This window comes from Gracilinanus agilis, chromosome 2, assembly GCF_016433145.1.
Source record: "Gracilinanus agilis isolate LMUSP501 chromosome 2, AgileGrace, whole genome shotgun sequence".
In the NCBI taxonomy this organism is placed as follows: Eukaryota; Metazoa; Chordata; class Mammalia; order Didelphimorphia; family Didelphidae; genus Gracilinanus; species Gracilinanus agilis.
Genome location: NC_058131.1, coordinates 723585780 through 723591720, shown reverse-complemented (window position 1 = coordinate 723591720; position 5941 = coordinate 723585780).

Genomic DNA, 5941 nt, shown 5'->3' with positions numbered 1-5941 from the left:
TTCTTTCTTTTCTCTTTCCCTTACCTTCTGTCTTAGAATTGATACCAAGTATTGGTTCCAAGGAAGAAGAGTGGTAAGGGAAGGACAATGGGTATTAAATGACTGTTCCAGGGGCACGCAGCTAGGAAATGTCTGAGGACAGATTTAAACCCAAGATCTCCCATCTCTATGTTTGACTCTCTGCCCACTAAGCCATCTAGCTGCCCCTCAAGTTCCTTCTTTATGATGTGGTACTTACTTCGAGATCCCCCCTGCCCCAGTCTGTCTGCTCATTGTTCTCTCTGCCTGTTGCTCATTTTAAATTCTTCAGAGATTTTCCTCTTCCACAATTCACAGTCATACAGCAATCTTAGAAAGATATTCATGTTAACAAGATGAGTCTTTTCCAAAAAGAAACTTATGGTCAAGGCCATTGGGCTTTCTCCTTTCCTTCTGGTCACTTCTGGGCCCAACTCCTCGTCCATTTACTGTGTGTCTTGGTGGATGCAGCCTATAGACTGTCTCTCCAACTATATGCCTTAGTCTTTGCACAAGACCTTTTTCTCCCACTTGACTTTTTCTGAGTAGATGGCTGGACCAGACTCTTGGGATTTATTCATCTGTCCCAGGAGGCTGTGCAGTTTTCCAGGGCTTGATTCAACATGAAATTATTGGCTAAAAAGAGCACTTGCAGGACTTCATCTCTTTGTTGACAGGAAATTTGTCTTTAACTTGGACTCTGTGTTACATCTCCTCTGGAACAGAGACCAAAACCCATAGAAAGCATCTTGTCTCATGTTTTCATCCACGTCTCCCTGTCTCAAGCCTCATCTGATATTAATGCCAAAAAGCTATCATTACCCCGAAGCAAGGAATCTCATTGGTTTTCCACATATATCTGGGAGGCGCCTCCTGGTACACCTTTGGGTGGAATTTTCTTTTTCCAAGTTAAATGCTTTTTCATAGTTAATAAAAAATAAACACAACGGAATTTTCTATCTTCAACATCTTTTAATCAAATGTGGGATGAGATAAGTGAGGTTTGCTCTGGACTATTATTGCTTAAGAAAGTCCATCAATCTTCTTCTGATACCTGTATCAAGCATACCTCCAGTTTAGATCTGCCTTTTTCTTATAAACATTTATATATGTGGAGAAGCAGGGGAATGTGGGTTGGAAGATATAAATGCTCTCCTGGTCAGTTTTATTATGATCAAAAATTTATGTCTCATGGGGGCAGCTGGGTAGTTCAGTGGATTGAGAACCAGGCCTAGAGACGGGAGGTCCTGGGTTCAAATCCGGCCTCAGATACTTCCCAGATGGGTGACCCTGGGCAAGTCACTTGACCCCCATTGCCTAGCCCTTACCACTCTTCTGCCTTGGAGCCAATACACAGTATTGACTCCAAGACGGAAGGTAAGGGTTTAAAAAAAAAATTATGTCTCAAAAAGACTTTGGAGACAATGCAGTCCAACTCCCTTATTTTAAAGATGAAGAAACTAAGGACCAAGAGGATAAGGGTCTTGTCTAGCAGAACTGAGATTTGAACCTGGGTCTTTTGACTCCATATCCAGTGGCCTTGTGATTCCCTAAAATTCCTTGCTGGGATTCTTATTCCTGATAACTTCAAGGAAAAGGGGAGCCTCCCTATATTTCTTTTGTTTTAGACATTTAGAAATAAACCCATAAGCAAGAGTCCCTCTTATCTTCTTTGTGAAGGTTTCATAGATATGGGTTTTAAATGGGTTCTAGGGTCTCTTCCCATGCTTTTCCCTAGGAAGTAAAACCAACAAATATCTACTACAGTCCCAAACTTTCATTTATACAAGGGAAGGAAGGGCTGAGGGGTTCACCCTTCCCTTGGATGAACCAAGAGTTTGATGGAAATAGGCTGAAAGAGTCAGAAGAATATGGAACTTCCAGTATTAAAAGTAATGAAGATAACAACAATCCACCATATTCACACGGCACTTTAAGGGTTGACAAAACATTTTACACGTATTATCTCATTTGGTCTTTTTGGCAAATAACATGCATTGTTATTTCCAGTTTGGAAGAGGAAATTGAGGCTTGGGAAGCCTTAAGGGAAGGGATTTGCCCAAAGTCTCACAACCAGTAAGGGCCAAAGGTGAGATCTGAACTGAGGGCTTCTTGCCTGAACATCCAGGACTCTGTCTACTATAAGACTTTTCCTCTCTATCCTTCGCTAATGAAGAAAACTAACAAATATAATAATCACAAGAATAATTCCTGTTCCTATAGCTTTAAGGTCTGTGGATCCCTTACATAAACTTGATGTTCACTGATTCACTGATTCACATAATAAACCTCTCAGTAGATCCTTTTAGTCCTATTTTATAGACTCGGATCATTTAAGTAGCTAAAGTCCAGCTCTTCTACCTATAACTAGGAAAGATTTGAACCTTGCTCTCCCTGACTCCAAAACCAGAGCTCTAGCCACTAAGAATTTCTCTCTTTTTTTTTCCTTTTAAACCCTTATTTTCTGTCTTAGTCTCAATTCTCAGACAGAAGAATAACAAGGGCCAGGCAACCAGGATTAAGTGACTTGCCCATTGTCATACAGCAGGGAAATGTCTGAGGTCAAATTTGAACCCAGGTCCTCCTGGTGCTCTATCACTGTGCCACCCAGCTCCTCTACCAGGCAACTCTTTACAATAACTAATTCTATAAATATCGTGCCTCTTCCTCCAGAGTGGCAAAAGGACCAATTAAACACCAGTTTCTGGTTCATTTATTTTTTAATGATCCTGAGATGGTCTCCCCCTGGATAGGGCCAGAGCCTGCCTCCAAGGGTGAGGCACAATCCTGGGTAATCACCCTTCGGGGGTCCCTGTGTTCCCAACCTTGTGCTCTTAATGGAAAGGGCTTCTCTTCTCCTTTCTTTACTAAACTAATTCTTTTCTGAGCTGTCTCTGACCTTGAAGCCAGCGAGTGTCAAGAGGAGAAATCAGCCCTCAGGCCTTTGGGATTTCTAAAATGAGGTGTAGAAGTTAATTGTTTTATTGGACCTTAAAAAAGTGTTTAGGGATGGCTGTTTTCTCATTTATTTTTTATAACTGACTTTAACTTGCTATTGATTGGGAGGGGCTCTAGGGGGCCCTGTGGCCAGGTTACTGCTGGAATGGGGCTGTGTGTGCGTGTGGAGGGGGTTGAGTACATTGTGGGTCTACTCCAGGGTTGTTGTTGTTGTTGTTTTCAAATTCTTGGTAAAATCAGAACAAAATAAAACACCGAGAGCATCCCCTTCCTTTCCCTTCCTTCATGTGCTGAAAGCTCTCATAAACCAATTCCTTTCCATAGGAATACTCCCCAAAACTAGTTGGGTGGATTAGCGTTCAGCGTTCAATTTTAAATACAACATCTACATTTTAAAATCCAAGGGAAGGTTCAGCACCCTGGGCAGCTCTCTCCCCAGGAGTGAAGGGGATTAGGGAAGAGACCTTTGTCTAATCCTCCCCGGGGTAGAAATGTGTTTGCTTTTAGCCTGGACAACTTCCTTCCCCCAGACTTGGAGGGATTACTAGCCACCCTTCCCGGTTTCCTTCCTACTTTGATGGGATTACAACAGTTTGGAAAGTCTTAGATTTTTAACTGGGGGGATGGGGCGTTTGTGTCCGGGATCTCAAATCAGGAAGGTCTCATTGCTGGAGGGGAAATTCTTCTCTCTAAAATTAGCCTCTCAGGAGGGAGGATTCAGTAAGAAATGGAAACGTTCAAACCTTTTTAACAAAACTCTGAGCAGCAAAATGACTCCAAGGGAAAGAGAATTGCAGGCTCTTACAGCTGCAAGTGACCCCAGTGGCCCAGTGGCCCAGTGGGCATCCAGTGCAGCCCTTCCTTAACCATCAGTGTTGACTACAAAATCCTTGACCAGCTTCTGGTGGACTCCCTACCTTCGCGGGCTGCCCATTTCACAATGGGGCAGCTCTAATTATTGGAACGTTTTCCTGACATCAAGCCTCTGCCCCTTTGCAGCTTCCCCCACAGAGGCCAAGCAGGATAAGCTGAATTCCTCTTTCTGGGTTACAGACCATCATGTCCTCCTCATGAGGGTAGCCTTCCTGCCTTTCCCCTTTCCGGGCTAAACTCCCTCAGTTTCTTCATCAATCCTCTCATGGTTCCATCACAAGATCCCTCACCCTCTGAGCATAGAATCCAAGGTTTGGGGTTTCTCAAGACCTCAGACTCTAGAGACCATCCGGTCCAATCCTTATTTTACAAATGAAGAAACTGAGGCCCAGTTTGATGATTGGCACCAAGTCTCACAGTTACTAAGTGGCTGGGTTGAAACTGGAACTCCAAATTCTCTACTCCACTTTCTACTGGCTACCCTGCCACTGTCCTTGGTCATTATTGCTCTCCCCCAGGAGACCCAGGACCTTCCTCACATGCACACTAATTCTCATGCAGAATGGATGGTGTTTCTGGCATCATAAGCATCTCAAAGTGTAACAAGAGCAGCTTCTTTTAACTAAAGAACTCCGGGGCCCCTTCAAGCTCTAAATGTATGATCCTAAAGTAGAACTGTTGTGTCTCCAGTGCCTGCCGCTCACCCTGTAGTTGCTTAATGCACACTAGCTGGCCTGAAGAGAGGAAGGCCCTCCAGGGCACATTGTCTCTCTCCACAGAGCACAGCCCAACACAAGCCACTGAACTGTTCTGGGTCTTAGCAACCTCATCTCTAACACATGCCCATCCCAACACACACAGAGATTCATGAAATCTGTGAGCTGGAAGGACTTCTAGAACTCAATTAGCTCAACTCCTGATTTTACAGAGGAGGAAACGGAGGCAGGAAAAGATTTGATCCTGCTCACACAGGAATCAAATATATGGCAGCTAAGTGGCATGGTGGATAGAGGCCCAAGTCCCATCTCAAATACAAACTGAGTCATCCTGAGCAAGTCACTAAACCACTCCATGCCTCAGTTTCCTCAACTGTAAAATGGGAATAATAAAAAGCACCTACCTCACAGGTTTATTCTGAGGACCAAATGAGCTCCTCTGTACTATAATACTTCACATCTTTTTCTTGTTACCGGATTCTTAGACATTGGAAAAGGAAATTGGATTTGAAGCTAGTCGACCTGTGTTCTAATTTCTGTTACTACACAAGATCTATGATCTTGTGCCAGTTCCTTAAAGGGAATGTGATATAGTAGATGGGACAATGGAGCCTTAGTCTAAACCAGCCTTACATACTTCCTTGTTAGTTGGATGACTCTGGGTGAGTCATTTAACTTTTCTGTGTCTTAGCAACCTCCTCTATAACATGATGGGGCTATAACATGACTTGCATCTTGGCCTTTGTAATTATTTCTAGTTCTAAGTAGATGATTGTGTGATTGTGGCAGTAGCAAGGGATTATACAAAGAAGATGAAGACATTATCTCCTCCTCAAGGACTTTTCCCTTTCTCTAAGTCTTTTGGAGAGCTGCAGCCTGGAGAAGAGAAAGGGAAAGGTCTCAGAGATCTGGTTTCAAATCCTGACTCTCATGGGTGTGTGTCCTAGGTAAACTCTCCCCTTCACTGTGCCTCAGCTTCTCCCATTGTAAAATACAGGCACTAATCTCTACCCTCCCCACTCCTTCTCGGTAGCTCTGACACTTGTGCAGCCTCTCTAGGTCTTGATTTCTTCCCTTGTCAAATAATGGATTATAACTCTAAAGTCAGAATCAGTCTTGAAGGCATATGTGTGTGAGTATTGATGGTAAATGGGTGGGTATCTGGACTCCCCCCTTGTTAGCTTTCAGTGGGCCTGATCAGCTATTCACTCACCCCCACCCCAGGGAAGACCGATGAGGGAATAAACTCAGTGAGCTGCCCAAACTAGCAAAGCTCTAATGGGGATATTGAAGGAAGGAGTCGGGGTTCAGTTGTGACCCTAATGGATGGGATCCCACCCTCAGAGCCAGCCCTGTTGAGACAAGCTTTCCCCACC